Consider the following 16438-nt stretch of genomic DNA (forward strand, 5'->3'; position numbering starts at 1 on the left):
CGGCTGCAGGGCCTTGCTGTTGTCACCTAGATTTACTGCATCTCGCGGGGATGATCATCTCCGTGCTACCTCCTTCAGGGTTGTTAGGGGATTGAATGAGATAATGTACCTGAAGGTACCCGTGCAAATCGCATACCCGTGCAAATCGGAAATCAACCCTTGTGGGATGCTTTTTAGGAACCATGATCCCCTAACCGCTGATGGAACTAGCCCGGGAATTTGCGAATGAGCGCCCCCATAAGTCCGTTCATGGAAGCGTTCATATTTAATTGCTCCTTAACCAGGGTGTGGATGGGCTATTTGCTAAGTGGTTAAGAGCTGCCCTCTCTGATGCGATTGGCCCCAATGACACAGTAGCCACCTATGGCTGCTGCTGCTAAGTCGCTTCAGTCGTGTCCGACTCTGTGCGACCCCATAGACAGCAGCCCACCAGGCTCCCCTGTCCCTGGGATTCTCCAGGCAAGAACACTGGAGTGGGTTGCCATTTCCTTCTCCAATGCATGAAAGTGAAAAGTGAAAGTGAAGTCGCTCAGTCGTGTCCGACTCATAGCGACCCCATGGACTGCAACCTACCAGGCTCCTCCGTCCATGGGATTTTCCAGGCAAGAGTACTGGAGTGGGGTGCCATTGCCTTCTCCGCCACCTATGGCTAGAGGCTACTGAATTGGACGGCACAGAATAGAACCTTTCAACCATTGCAGAAAGTTCTATTGGACAGTGTTGGGCTAGAGTAGTCCAATCATTCTTTCTTCTTCTTACTTTATTTATTTATTTATTTGGCTGTGCTGAGTGTTAATTGAGGTATGCGGGATCTACTTCCCTGCCTGGGGATCGGACCTGAGTCCCCAGTGTTGGGAGCATGGAGTCCCAGCCACTGGACCACCAGGGAAGCCCCTCATTCTTTCTTCTATAATTCTTTTCCCCACCTTACTTTGTCTTCAAAATGCTCAAGGGAACAACATACAAAAGCAAAGCCAAATACAAATTTAAGGCAAACAACTCTCAGTAAATAGAAGCTGCGCTGTGCAGCTTGTGGGATTTCAGTTCCCTGACTAGGGATTGATCTCAGACCATCAGCAGTGAAAGCTTGGAGTCCTAACCACTGGAGCACCAGGGAATTCCCAAGGCATGCATCAAAAGCAAGATTTAAAGAGCTGACCATGTGGGAGAATTATGTTTTAATCTAATTCTTCTCTCCACTTCACTGAACTGCATCCATTTTTCCAGTCCTGGATCCAAGATCACATCTTTTTCCTTTCTTAGTCTTCTAGATCTCATCTTTTTCCTTTCTCAGTCCACTCTTGCCAACAGTAACTTTATCTTCTTCTTAACAGCTATGGCTATAACTTTCATTGGCAGTTATTTCGGCCTGCACTTTTGTATCTGCATGCCATGTTCTGTGGGCCTGTGGAGAGGGTCCATCACCAGGATACCCATTTCAGAACCAAGGCCTGTGAGGTAAGGGATACAACTCAGCTTAGTCATCCTGAAACCCCTGTATGTTCCTGTATATCTCAGTAGCTTATTCAAATAACTAGTTTGCATACTTGTCTCCACCTACTAGACTTGAAGGTCATCAGAATGATAGCAACTCACGCAGTGTGTGGCACAAAGTTGGCACTTGGAGGCAACTTGTTGAAGAAATAACTGACTGTTGGTAGAACTATGCACTGTCTTTTGTTTGGAAGAGGACACTGTTGAGTTCATATTAGCAGAATAAACGTTTAAAGGTCTTTGCTATCTTCCCTGGTGGCTCAGGCAGTAAAGAGTCTGCCTACAATGCAGGAGATCCAGGTTCAATCCCTGGGTCGGGAAGATCTCCTGGAAAAGGAAACGGCAACCCACTCCAGTATTCTTGCCTGGAAAATCCCACGGATGGAGGAGCCTGGTAGGCTACAGTCCATGGGGTCGCAGAGAGTCAGACACAACTAAGCTACTTCACTTTCTTTCTTTCTTTTCTCCAAGGGTGGGGAGGAGGTGCAAGTTGCTGTCCCCACCTTCCTGCCCTGAGGCAGCAGCATTCTTGCAATTGGAGCCTGTAAGGAGGGGCAAGAGTCGGTTTCCAATCAAGTTCAGAGGCAATTCTGAGGACCAGGGTAGATCCAGTGTACTGTTGAAGACAGAGATGAGATATCGGACCCCTGTGAAGCCAGCCTGTGACTTGTTCCCCTCATGGGCGCTGTGCACAAGCTATTCCATTCTGCTTGGTGACCTCTGTATGCCTTCACCACCAGCCTCTGCTGCTTGGTTGACTCCCTGTCCTCTGGGTTGCAGTGAGCAGTGTGTGTATCGGAAAGAACTCAGTTTCTGGAATTTCAAATACCTGAATTCAAATCCTGATTCTCAGCGTCAACCCTTAGTTGTGTGACTTTGGGCAAGTTATTTAACCTCTCTGAGCCTAAGTGTCTTCAGTTAGTAAATGGGGGTAATAATAGTACCTACCTCGTTATGTTGGGAGAATAAACAAAATAATGCCTGTAAAGTACTTAGCACAGGCCCCAGCCACAGTAGTTGCTCAGTCAATGTTAGTTTTCTCCTTTTACTGATAAGATCCCCTCACCCACCCACCTACCTTTGGGTTCTGGCCTCTGATCTCTTGGAACTGATCAGGAAAGAACAGCTCTATCTTTGCCCTGTTCCATCCATATCTCTCTTCTTAGTAGTCATCAGAACTGTTCACTATCTTATTCCCCCAAAGCACCCATCTCTACTGGAGTTAATCTGATGAATACACTTGATCCAGGAAGTTAATGCATGATAGGAATTTGAGGTTTGCCTCCCAGGTATGGTATTATGATAGTATTATGATGAAGTATGTCCTATTCCCCAGAGTAGTATCAAGCTCCACCCTTTCAAGCAAGGAGACATTCTCGTGACTTTGGCTCAAAAAAGACACTGTACATCATTGTGGTGTGCGGGGCTTCTCTCGTTGCAGAGTGTGGGCTCTAGGCACGCAGGCTCAATAGTTGTGGCATATGGGCTTAGTTGTTTCATTTGACTGCTCTATATAGAGCTCCAGCTTCCCTCGTAGCTCAGTTGGTAAAGAGTCTGCCTGCAATGCAGGAGACCCAGGTTCAATCCCTGGGTGGGGAAGATCCCCTGGAGAAGGAAATGGCAACCCACCCCAGTATTTTTTTCCTGGAGAATCCCATGGACAGAAGAGCCTGGCAGGCTACAGTCCATGGGGTCACAAGAGTTGGACACGACTTAGCAACTAAACCACCACCACACAGAGCTCACCTTGCTTCAGAGCCAACTCAAAAAGGGATCCCCTCTGACAACTTACAACCCAACCTTCTTTTTTAAAAAAATTTTTGTTGGGATAGAGTTAATTTACAATATTACATTAGTTTCAGGTGTACAACATAGTGATTCAACATTTCTATAGACTACGAAAGTGAAAGTGAAGTCGCTCAGTCGTGTCCGACTCTTTGAGACCCATGGACTGTAGCCTACCAGGCTCCTCCATCCATGGAATTTTCCAGGCAATAGTACTGGAGTGGGTTGCCATTTCCTTCTCCAGAGGATCTTCCCGACCCAGGGATCAAACCCGGGTCTCCCGCATTGCAGGCAGACGCTTTACCATCTGAGCCACCAGGGAAGCATATACTCCATTTAAAGTTTCTAAAATATTGGCCATATTCCCTGTGCTGTACAATCTAATATATCCTTGTAGTCAGTTTATTATATACTCAGTAGTTGGTGCCTCTTCATCCCCTACTCTCACCTTGTCGCTCCCCCCTAATCTCCCCAATGGTAACCACTAGTTTGTTCTCTGTATCTGTGAGTCTGTTTCTGTTTTGTTATATTCACTAGTTTGTTTTATTTTTAGATTCCACATATAAGTGATATCATACACCATTTGTCTTTCTTTGTCTGACTTATTTCACTAAGTGTAAAACCCTCCAGCTTCATCCATGTTGTTGCAAATGGCAAGATTTCACTCCTTTTATGGCTAAATAACATTCCATTGAATAGATACCACAGCTTCTTTATCCATTCATCTGTTGATGGACACAGGTTACTTCCATCTTGGCATTTGTAAATAACACTGCAGTGAACAGTAGAGGGGTGCATGTAATTCTTCAAAGTAGTGTTTTTGTAACAACCCAAGTTTCAACTCATAGGTTCATACACTGAAACCTCAGAGTGCGTTCCTGTTGTAGCCCATTCCTCTCTTTCTGTCCCCACAGAGGAGGAGGAGGATGTAGCTAAAATTTATTGAGCATCTGCTGCATGTGAAGCACTGTTCTAAATGCTTCATGTATGTTAACTCATTTAATCCTCATGCCCATGAAGTAGTCCTACTTCTTACCATTCCCATTTTACAGATGAGGCAACTGAGGCTAACAGAAGTTAAGAAAATTTCCCAGGTCTGCTGAACCTGGAAGACCACACACTTCCCTCACTGAACTTTGAGAAGCAAATTCTCACTTCTGTGAGCCTAATATATCACTTTATTTGCACTTCTTTTTTTAAGATTAACTTATTTATGGCCGCACTGGGTGTTGGCTGCTGCGTATGGGGTTTCTCTCGCTGTGGTGAGCAGGGGCTGCCCTTCATTGCAGTGTGCAGGCTCTTCTTGGTACAGAGAGTGTGGGCTCCAGGCACGCAGGCTCAGTAGTTGTGGCACATGGGCTTGGTTGTTCCATGGCATATGGGATCTTCCCAGACCAGAGGTCAAACCCGTGTCCCCTGCATTGGCAGGTGGATGCTTAACTCCTGAACCACCAAGAAGCCCTATTCGCACTTCTAACACTACACTCGTTACTGTCTTGAATCAAATTAGGAAGCAGTGAAGCATAGTGGTTAAGCTTCTGGGTTCTGAAATAACACCACTCTCCCTAAATAGGTAACTTAGAGCAAATTATTTAAGCTTTCTGAATTTTAGGTTCCTCATCTGAAAAAAAAGGGGGGGCTTAGCTCCCTGGAAAATTGAAAGGATTAAACCCAACAATACCTAGGAAGTACTTGGTACACTGCTTGACTCTTCTAGTATGGCAAGCATTATATAAATTTTATATATTCTCATAGGTATTTGTGTATATCTTAACAACAGTATGAGATAGTAAGGCTATGTCTTACTCATTTTTGTGTTCTTACCAGCAGTGCTAATGCTCAAAGCAAATACTCAATAAATATTCATTGAACGCGGGAAGGAACTGTATGTGTGCTAGTCACTCAGTCGTGTCTGACTCTTTGCAACCCCATGGACTGTAGCCCATCAGGCTCCTCTGTCCATGGGATTCTCCAGGCAGTACAGTCATGTTAATAATCAATCTGAGTTTATGATAAATATCAGGTATCCTTATTTGGGCAAAGTCATCACAGCCTGTCCAACAGGTTCTGAGATGGGTCAACAGCAAGAGTTAGCAGAAATAACACAAAGATGTGAACTCCCCCCACCCCCAATTGGTAGTGGCTATTTTAACAGGAGTAATATAAAAAGTGGAGTGACAAGTACACATCCGGAGAGTGATAAGCCTAGCCAGTACTCAGAGAAATCTCCCTAACAGAAAGAGTCCCAACCCCCTCATTATGCAGATAGAGAAACTGAGGTCCAGAAAGGAATAGTGACTTGCCCAAGGTTACACAGAAAGCGGGTGGCAAAGTTGGGACGGAGACCTAGATCTCATTGACTCCTGTCTCTTGCTTTTCCCTCGGTGCCTTCCCTGCATACAGCTGTCACTCACTCACTGGCTGAGCAGTGCCCCGGCTGACTGTGAAGCCACTCAGAACGGCTGTGGTTAGTCACGGACTCTCATTCACAGTCAGGCCTTCTGGAGCACATCATAATAATGAACCTTCCCAATATCACTCAACCAATTTGTTCCCTAAGACATAAGCTAAATTAATGATCAGAGAAGTTCAGTAGCAGCAACCTTGGTGAAAAGTCTTTAAGAAGAGCCTCAAAGCTTCCGCTGTCTCTGTAGCTACTTAACAGGAACTTGAAAAACAGCAGAAAAGGCCAGCTGCTGGTTGGTGCCTCACTAACTAGCTCCTTGACAAATGATCTTTGCTTGGCTCAGCACCAGCAGAGAACATGAATTTTCACTGTCTCACTACTAAGTATTTGTCTTTCCAATTCTATTGGCTAGAATTGAGTTTTCTAACTCATCTATATGCCCCAGAGCAACCAACACAATGTTTGCCATACAGTAGAAACTTAATACATCTTCAAGGATTAACTTTCCCACTTTGAGTGTGAAACCATGATGTTAATTACATGGAAACTAGCCTGAAACTTACTCTATAAATCAAAAGATCCTAATGACCAATTGGGGGGAAAAAGCCGGTTGTTGGGATTTTGGGACATTGCCAGGATTTCTTCTTCAGCTAGCTGTATGATTCTCCCCTCGCCTTGGTATCCAATCCCTCCCAGTCTTTATCATCAACTGGATCCTAACCCTGGCAACAGATTAAAGGTCTTGCCTCTCACACTTGCCCTTGCCCCAAGCATGCAGCGTCAAATACTAAACATTATAAGTTATCACTTTTGCAAAACTTGGAGAAGTAGCCATTTTGCAGCATAACCACACTACCTCTATTAACATCCCTGGCTTTAATTCCATAACTCAGTCCCCTTGCGTGCTAAATCCTTTCACAGGGCATGTTTCTGCCACTTGCAAATGGGTTCCAAATGTCCCAGAAATGTTTATTCAACGTTTACATTTCTTCCAACTTCTTTGCAAACAACATACATTCCCAGTTTCTCTTATATATTTAACAGATCAAGGGTTCCCTCACAGATACGCCTCACATGACACAACTATGTTTCTGAAAGGTATTATGGCAATGGAATTCAGATCACTGGCAATATATCAAATATTTTCAACGGACTGACTGCTCACTAGCGGGATCCAGTCCCAAGAGGGAGCCTCCAAGAAGGTAAAGAACTGCTCTTCCACCCCCACCGCCACCCCAGCCCCACAGAGTTGCCCCTTTTCCCTGCATCCTGCCCATTCCTTCTGATCCTTCAGCCTCGCCCAGAGCCACGCAGGTCCCCGTTCCTCCTGCTGGTCTTTCAGAACAGTTTCATTTCCTCTGCACATCCTCTATGACGTCTCCCAGGAGCCTCCATCCTTCCTCTCCTCCAGGGTCTATAAATACACTGGTCCCCCGAGGGGGGCCTATGAATTCCTTCCTCAAGCAGCAAGGCCCTGTGAAGTAGGATGGCCACTCCCGAATGAGCAGGTTTATCTCCAAGGTCCAGTGGGCCATTGAACCTTTCTTCTTCTTGCTTTGCTGGCTAATCTTAACCAGACTTACATAAGGTGGGGTATTATACCACCTCAAATCTGGTACCTTTGTGTGCTGAGACAGAGCAAAGATGGATGGGAACTAGGTGTTAAGTCTATGACCAGTTTGGCTGTGCGCTTAGAGCTCTGAAATAATGAGGTTAAGCTAGCGAGATAATCTTGGTCAGCTTTGCTCCATCCCAGATGCGAGTTTCTACCCCTACGGTGATCAGAGGTGGCATCGTCACCGCATGGGTCTTAACCCAGATCACAGACTGAGAGCCTCTTGATGTCTCACTTCGTCTTCCATACATTTCTGGAACACAGAAAGAGAGAGCCCAGTAATGTATTAACTTTAAAAAGGTAACATTTGGGGGGAAAAAAAGAAAAAGAAAGGTAGCCATTTTACAGCAAAATCTCACATATTAGTTTCTGAAGGTGGCTGTAACAAATTACCACAAACTGGGTGGCTTAAAACAGCAGAAACTTATTCTATTCCAGCTCTGGAGGCTAGAAGTCTGAAATCAAGAAAGTTCTAGGTGAGAATCCTTCCTTGCTTCTTTCAACTTGTGATGACTCCAGGCATCCCTTGGTTTGGGGCTGCAACATCTTCACATGGCCTTCTGTCTGTCTGTGTGACCTCCTGCCTCTCTCTTTTCTAAAATATTTATGTATTTGGCTGTTCCAGGTCTTACTTGCAGCATGCAGGATCCTCAGTCTTCGTTTTGGCACATGGGATCTTTAGCTGTGGCATGTGGGATCTAGTTCCCTGACCAGGGATGGAACCCGGGCCCCCTGCATTGGGAGCCCAGAGTCTTAGTCACTGGACCACCAGGGAAGTCCCTGCTTCTCTCTCATAAGGACACTTACCATTGGATTTAGTGCCCACCTGCATGATGCAGGCTGACCTCCTCTTGGAATCCATAACTTAGTTATATCTGCAAAGACCTTTATCCGAATAAGGTTACATTCACAGTTTCTAGGGGTTTAGAGATGCACATATCTTTTGTGCACTCCCATTCAACCCACTGCACCCCACTACCTCCGCTCGTATCCCCAGCATGCTGGAATCATAAGAGCATGAACTTTCTGTCCATGTTGCTTCCCAATATCTCTCAAATCTGTATACTTTTCTATGTTTCTGTGCCCCATCCTCATTTAAGCCCCATCAGTCCTTGCACATCATTCTCCAAACCAACCAGAATAGTTAGGCTGGCCTGCTCAGCTTGCCAGTCTTCTGTGGTTCCCAGTGGCTCTGAGGGTTGAGACCCAACTCTTGACCATGGCCTGCAAGGCGCCAGCCACCTATCTTGCCTCTCTCCCTCTTTCTATCTGCACTGCCATGTCCTTTCCTCTTGGAGAACTCTCTACTCCACTCCATCTTCTCCTGGCTAACACCCATCAAGCATCAGCTCAGCTCTAAGGTCAAATACCACTTCCTTAAGCGATGCTTGCCTTAGCCCCCAGACCAGCTGAGAAATCATCATATCTCTCATAGTTTGCAATTAGATTTGCATTGTATCAATAACTCTCCTCACCTACCTTCCCCACCAACCCCAATTTATTGAGCTCCACAAGGGCCTGTGGCTGTCTGGTTTCATCACTGTCCTCAGAACCTAACTGGTGTCCAACACATAGCAGGTGTTCAGCCATTATTTGAACGAATATATGAATTAATTAATTCATCCAAACATCTGTGTTCTCATAGCTTGTGTTCCTCTCCTAAAAACGAGAGAAACAATGCCTATCTCACAGGGTTGAATGATGAGAAAAATGAGATCATGGAGGGAAAGGGGCTCTATAAACCATGAGATGCCTTACTCATTTAGGGAATCATGATGACATTGACCAATGTCATCAGCCTTTTGGAAGCCAGGGAGGCGCCCTGCCCAGGGTCTGGGGCAGCAGGAGATTTGAGGGTGGAAGCAAAAAAGGACCCTTTAGAAGAAGAGTTTCTGTAGGAGTTCTGCTGGGTAGGATAAGATTACATGGACACTCCATTCCCCTGCTTCAGACTTGCAGCTCCTAACTTATCATCCTCTGGGATCAAAAGAAAATGCCACTCTCCTCAGGTGTAAAGATTGCCCTGAATCACCCTGGGCATCGAGGGTTTTCATCGTCTTCCTTTAAAGCATCTGCTCCAGCTGCGGGCTGAGGGGAGGGTGACAGCCTCTCAGGCTGGGTCCATCTCCGCTCGTGCTTTCCACGAGGTGATCCATCAACCTTGGCACTGGCTTCAGGCGCTGCCCAGCTGACAGATGACTTTGAAGCGTGCCTCTGGGCTTTTCATTCTTTCCCTTCCTTGCCTTCTTGGCTTTCACTGCCAACAGGCGGGGAGGGGATCACCTCCTTCCTCCTTCTCCTCTGGCACGTCCATCTAGAAGGCATCCCTGGAGGCCTGACATTCCAGTTCTTCAGTGTCTTGCATTTGATTTCCCCAGACCCTGTCAAGTCATAATCTCCTTTCCTGCAGGGAAGGGACACTTCCACCTCTTCCTCCATATCCTCTCAGCTCCTTGCATTTGGGTCAAGAGACCTAAAAAGGCCATTTCTCATTTCCACCTTGTCTTCCATTGTTTTTTCCCCTGGGATGTCTATGCATTCATGGTCCTGAGATGCCTCATTGGTCTGGAATGTCCATGACGAGCCGATCCTCTGAATCATAGACTTAAAGAAGTTAGAAAGAGCAGAGCTCATTAGGCTGTCGTTTCCCCAGTTTCCTCCTCTGATCTGGACGTTTTCCCACTGCCTGGAGGGTGTGCTTCCCTACTCCGTCGTTCAACTGGGCTTTGGGGCTCTGTCTACACAGTCCCAGAAAGTAAAGAACAAGGCCTGTTTATGAATAATTCAAACAAAATCTTGTTTAATCTCAGTGATTTGGGCATCCTATTACAAAGCACCATTGCGGTGCAAGGCTTTGGGATAATCCCCTCTAATAGCTATCACAGAATCAGAGCTGGAAAGGACCTGGCAGTTCATCTGTTCAAAAAACCTGCTTCTGGGACTTCCCTGGTGGTCCCGTGGCTAAGACTCCAAGCTCCCAATGCAGGGGGCCTGGGTTCGATCCCTGGTCAGGGAACTAGATCCCACATGCCGCAACTATGAGTTCCCATGCCGCAGCTAAAAATCCCACAAGGAAGATCAAAGATCTCGCCTGCCGCAACTAAGACCCAGCATGGGCAAATAAAAAAGTAAGCAAACCTGCTCCTTTTTAAATTTTGTATTATAGTTTTACTTGAGAAATAATCAACATACAGTAACCTTCACATTTGCCTGCTGTACAAAAAGTGTACAATTTGCCAAGTTTTGGCATATGCGTATCTCCATGAAGCCATCACCACCATCACGTTTTCATCACTCCCTAAAGTTTCCTTCTGCCCTGTTGTAATCCTTTACTTCATCCCCTCTGCAGTCCCCCGTCCCCAGGCAACCACTGATCTTCTTTCTGTTACTGTATAGTTTGCATTTTCAGAATTTTATATAAATGGAATAGCACAGTATGCATTTTTGGGGCTGGTTTCTTTCCCTCGGCAGAATTATTTTGAGATTCCTTTATGTTGTCTGTATTAATAGTGTCATATGCATCAGTAAGTTGTTTCTGCTTTTTGACTATTGTGATAAATGCTTCTATGAACACTCATGTACTCATTTTTGTATATATGTGTATCTTCAGCTCTCTTAGGTATGTGCCTATGAGCTTTTACCTTCATATGGTAACTATATTTAACCTTTTGAGGAACTACCAAACTATTTTCCAATGCAGTTGTCCCATTTTACAATCCCACCAGCAAGGCATGAGGCTCCTATTTTTACTCATCTTACCATCTTATTGTTCTACTTTTTTTTATTCGAGCCATCCTAGCAATGTAAACTGATATCTCACTGTGGTTTTGATTTGATTTTCCTAATGACCACTGATGAAAGTGAAAGAGGAGAGTGAAAAAGTTGGCTTAAAGCTCAACATTCAGAAAACGAAGATCATGGCATCTGGTCCCATCACTTCCTGGGAAATAGATGGGGAAACAGTGGAAACAGTGTCAGACTTTATTTTTGGGGGCTCCAAAATCACTGCAGATGGTGACTGCAGCCATGAAATTAAAAGACACTTACTCCTTGGAAGGAAAGTTATGTCCAACCTAGATAGCATATTAAAAATCAGAGACATTACTTTGTCAACAAAGGTCCGTCTAGTCAAGGTTATGGTTTTTCCAGTGGTCATGTATGGATGTGAGAGTTGGACTGTGAAGAAGGCTGAGCGCCCAAGAATTGATGCTTTTGAACTGTGGTGTTGGAGAAGACTCTGAGAGTCCCATGGACTGCAAGGAGATCCAACTAGTCCATTCTAAAGGAGATCAGTCCTGGGATTTCTTTGGAAGGAATGATGCTAAAGCCGAAACTCCAGTACTTTGGCCACCTCGTGCGAAGAGTTGACTCATTGGAAAAGACTCTGATGCTGCGAGGGATTGGGGGCAAGAAGAAAAGGGGACAACAGAGGATGAGATGGCTGTATGGCATCACCGACTTGATGGACGTGGGTTTGGGTAAACTCCGGGAGTTGGTGATGGACAGGGAGGCCTGGCATGCTGCGATTCATGGGGTCACAAAGAGTCAGACATGACTGAGCAACTGAACTGAACTGAATGACTAATAATGTTTCATGTGTAACCATTTAGAGATTTCTTTGGAGAAGTGTCTGTTTAGATCTTTTGCTATTGTTTTTTCATGTATTTATTTATTTATTATTTTATTTGGCTGCATTGGGTCTCAGTTGTAGCATACAGGATCTTCATTGCATCATGTGAGATCCTTTCATGGCCATGCACGGACTCTCTAGTTGTGTCTCACAGGCTCCAGAGGTTGCTGGCTTCAGTAGCTGTGACACATGGGTTTAGTTGATCCTTGGCATATGGGATCTTTGTTCTCCCACCAGGGGTCAAACCCAGGCCACCTGCATTGCATGGCAGATTCTCAACCACTGTACCATCAGCAAAGTCCCTTTTGCCCAGTCTTTACTTGAGTTTTTATCTTTTTATTGTTGAGTTGTAAGAATTCTTTTATATTGTGGGATACTAGACCTTTATCAAATGTATGATTTGCAAATATTTTCTCCCATTCTGTGCACTCTTTCACTTTCTTCATAGTGTCCTTTGATGCACAAAAATTTTTAATGTTGATTAAACCCAATGTGTCTATATTTTGTTTGGTTGCCTTTGCTTGTGGTGTCATATCTAAAAAACAATTGCCTAATCCAAAGGCATACGGATTTACAGCTATGTTTTCTTCTAAAAATTTTGCAGTTTCACCTCTCTTACATTTAGGCCTAGGATCTATTTTGAGTTAACTTTTATGTATGGTGCTAGGAAGGAGACCAGCTTCATTCTTTTGCATGTGGATATCCATTTGTTCCAGCAACATTTGTTGAAAAGGCTATTTTTTCCCTATTGAATTGTAAACAGCATTGTTTGAAAACTTCAGTTTCTGGAACTTCCTTGGCAGTCCAGGGGCTCAGACTCCACCTTCCAATGGGTTCAATCCCTGGTCCCACATGCTGTGGGCCCGCAGCCAAGAATTAAAAAGAAAAAAAAAAAAACTTCAATCTCCAATTATTTTTGTTGCTAGTATATAGAAATAAAAAGTGATCTAGTATTCTGAAACCTTGCTAACATCACTTCATAGTTCTAGTAGCTTTCTTGTAGATCTCAGTAGATTTTCTACATAGATGATCATGTTATCTGCAAATAAAGTTTTACGTCTTCCTTTCTTATCTAGATGCTTTTTGTTTCATTTTCTTAACAATTTGCATTGGCTAGAACTTCCAGTAAAATGTTGAATAAGGGCAGACATCCTTGTCTTGCTCCTGATCTTAGAGGGAAAGAATTCGGTAGTTGACCATTAAATGTTATGTTAACTGTAGGTTTTTTATAATACCCTTCATCAAGTTGAGGAAGTTTCCTTCTATTTCTAGCTTGCTGAAAGTTTTCCTTAGGAATAGATGTTGGATTTTGTCAAATTCTTTTTCTGCATCTATTGAAATAATCACATGCTTAGAGTTTTTTTGTTCATCAATATGGTGAATTACAACTGCTTGATTTTCAAATGGTAAACCAAATTTGCCTTGCTGGCAAAAACCACACTTGATGTGGCTATATTCTTTTTATATATTTAGTTACATTGATTTGTTAAAGTTTTACATCTGTATTTATGAGAGATATTGGTCTGTAGTTTTCTTGTTATGTCTTTTTCTGGTTTTGTTATCGTGGTAATGCTGATAATAAACACAAATAGAATTAATGGGGAACTGTGTTTTCCTTTTCAACTTTCTGGAAGACTTTGTATAGAATTGGTATTACTTCTTTAAATGTTTTATAGAATTCATTAGTGAAGCCATTTGGCCAAGAAGATGTCTTTGTAGCATGTGTTTAACTATAAACTCACTTTCCCTAATGGAGGGCTATTCACAGTACCCATTTCTTCTTGGGTGAGCTTTTGTGTTTTCCAAGAGACCTGTCCATTTCATCTAAGTTGTCAAATTTATTGTTTATAATACTCCCTTAGTATCCTTTTAATATCTGTAGAATCAGTAGTTATATCACCTCTGTCATTCCTCATATTGGCAATTTGTGTCTTCTTTCTTCTTTTTCTGATCAGTCTGGCTAGAGATTAACAATTTTATTGATCTTCTCAAAGCTTTTGGTTTCATTTATCTTCTCTATTATTTATTTCTTTTCTATTTCCTCAGTTTCTATTCTGATCTTTATTATTTCCTTTTGTCTACTTACTTTGGGTTTAATTTGTTCATCTTTCTCTAGATTTTTATTATGGAAGCTGAAAATCATTGATTTGAGACCTTTCTTCTTTTCTACTATAGACATTTAGTGGCATCTCACAAATCATGTTCAGTTCAGTTCAGTTCAGTCGCTCAGTCGTGTCCAACTCTTTGCGACCCCATGAATCGCAGCATGCCAGGCCTCCCTGTCCATCACCAACTCCCAGAGTTCACTCAGACTCACGTCCATCGAGTCAGTGATGCCATCCAGCCATCTCATCCTCTGTCGTCCCCTTCTCCTCCTGCCCCCAATCCCTCCCTGCATCAGAGTCTTTTCCAGTGAGTCAACTCTTCGCATGAGGTGGCCAAAGTACTGGAGTTTCAGCTTTAGCATCATTCCTTCCAAAGAAATCCCAGAGCTGATCTCCTTCAGAATGGACTGGTTGGATCTCCTTGCAGTTCATGGGACTCTCAAGAGTCTTCTCCAACACCACAATTCAAAAGCATCAATTCTTGGGCGCTCAGCCTTCTTCACAGTCCAACTCTCACATCCATACATGACCACTGGAAAAACCATAACCTTGACTAGACGGACCTTTGTTGACAAAGTAATGTCTCTGATTTTTAATATGCTATCTAGGTTGGACATAACTTTCCTTCCAAGGTGTAAGTGTCTTTTAATTTCATGGCTGCAATCACCATCTGCAGTGATTTTGGAGGCCCCCAAAATAAAGTCTGACAGTGTTTCCACTGTTTCCCCATCTATTTCCCATGAAGTGGTGGGACCGGATGCCATGATCTTAGTTTTCTGAATGTTGAGCTTTAAGCCAACTTTTTCACTCTCCACTTTCACTTTCATCAAGAGGCTTTTGAGTTCCTCTTCACTTTCTGCCATAAGGGTGGTGTCATCTGCATATCTGAGGTTATTGATATTTCTCCCGGCAATCTTGATTCCAGCTTGTGTTTCTTCCAGTCCAGCGTTTCTCATGATGTACTCTGCATATAAGTTAAATAAGCAGGGTGACAATATACAGCCTTGACGTACTCCTTTTCCTATTTGGAACCAGTCTGTTGTTCCATGTCCAGTTCTAACTGTTGCTTCCTGACTTGCATACAGATTTCTGAAGAGGCAGGTCAGGTGGTCTGGTATTCCCATCTCTTTCATGTTTTCATTTTTATCCATTTCATAATAGTCTCTACATTTTTATTTCTTTTTTGCCTTGTGGATTATTTAGAAGTGTGTGATTTAGTTTCCAGATATTTGGGAAATTTTCAGAGATTTTTCTGTTATTGGTTTCTAATTTAAATTCATTGTAGTCAGAGAATATACTTTGTATGATTTAATTATTTTGAATTTTTGAGACTTGTGGCCCAGAATATTATCTATCTAGCTTGGTAAATGTACTGTATGCTCTTGAAAAGAGTATGTATTCTGCTGTTGTTGCATGAAATGTTCTATAAGTGTCAATTAGATCAAGTTGGATGATGGTGTTATACTTATCTTCTAGATCCTTGCTGCTGATTTCCTGCCTACTCATTCTATTAATGAAAGAGGAGAGGTGAAATTTTCTACTGTATCTTTGAACTTTTCTGTTTCTATCTGTAGTTCTGTCAGCTTTTGCATCATGTATTTTGAAGTTCTGTTATGTGGTGCATAAATGCTTAGGATTGTCATGTCCTCTTAATGAATTGATCCACTTATCACTATGAAATGACCTTTATCTCTGATATTAACTTTTGCTTAATATCATTTAATATTGCTGTTCCAAATTTCTTTTGATTAGTGTTACCATGGTATATCATTTTCCCATACTTTAACTTTTTTAACCTATTTTAAACTTTATAGCTAAAATGCTTTACAGACAGCCCCTGACTTACAGTGGTTTAACTTGTGATTTTCGACCTTATGATGGTGTAAAGCAATACATATTCAATAGAAACCATAATTCAAATTTTGATTTTTGATTTTTTTTCCTAGGCTAGCAACATATGGTACCATACTCTCTTGTGGTGCTGGATGGCAGCACCGAGTCACAGCTCCCAGTCAGCCAAGTGATCATGAGGGTAAATAATCAATACACTTAGAACTATTCTGTATCCAGACAACTATTCTGTTTGTAACTTTCAGTATTCAATGAACTACATGAGATATATAACACTTTTTTATCGATATAAAATAGACTTTGTGTTAGATCATTTTTGCCCAACTGTAGGCTAATGTGAGTGTTCTGCCCATGTTTAAGGTAGGTTTGCCTAAGCCATGATGTTCAGTGTTGTTGTTGTTCAGTCACTAAGTCATGTCCAACTCTTTGCCACACCATGGACTGCGGCACACCAGGCTCCCCTGTCCTTCACTATCTCCTGGAGTTTGCTCAAACTCACATCCATTGAGTCGGTGATGCTGTCTAGCCATCTCATCCTCTGCCACCCACTT

The 16438-nt window shown here is 43.1% G+C and overlaps 1 protein-coding gene across 5 annotated transcripts in view; it reads left to right on the forward strand.

Annotated features, from left to right (window-relative positions):
• Positions 1-16438, forward strand: part of LOC123465423 — an 88666-nt gene that overhangs the window by 39315 nt on the left and 32913 nt on the right. The window contains exon 3 of one of the 5 annotated variants that reach the window (XR_006640655.1): positions 1335-1458. The exons of 3 other annotated variants lie outside the window; for them this stretch is intronic. The gene's annotated coding sequence lies outside the window, so the exon portion shown is untranslated. Of the gene's footprint in view, positions 1-1334; positions 1459-6730; positions 6889-16438 lie in introns of all 5 variants that reach the window. One more of the 5 variants, XR_006640654.1, reaches the window with a different exon arrangement.

Source organism: Bubalus bubalis, chromosome X, assembly GCF_019923935.1.
Source record: "Bubalus bubalis isolate 160015118507 breed Murrah chromosome X, NDDB_SH_1, whole genome shotgun sequence".
In the NCBI taxonomy this organism is placed as follows: Eukaryota; Metazoa; Chordata; class Mammalia; order Artiodactyla; family Bovidae; genus Bubalus; species Bubalus bubalis.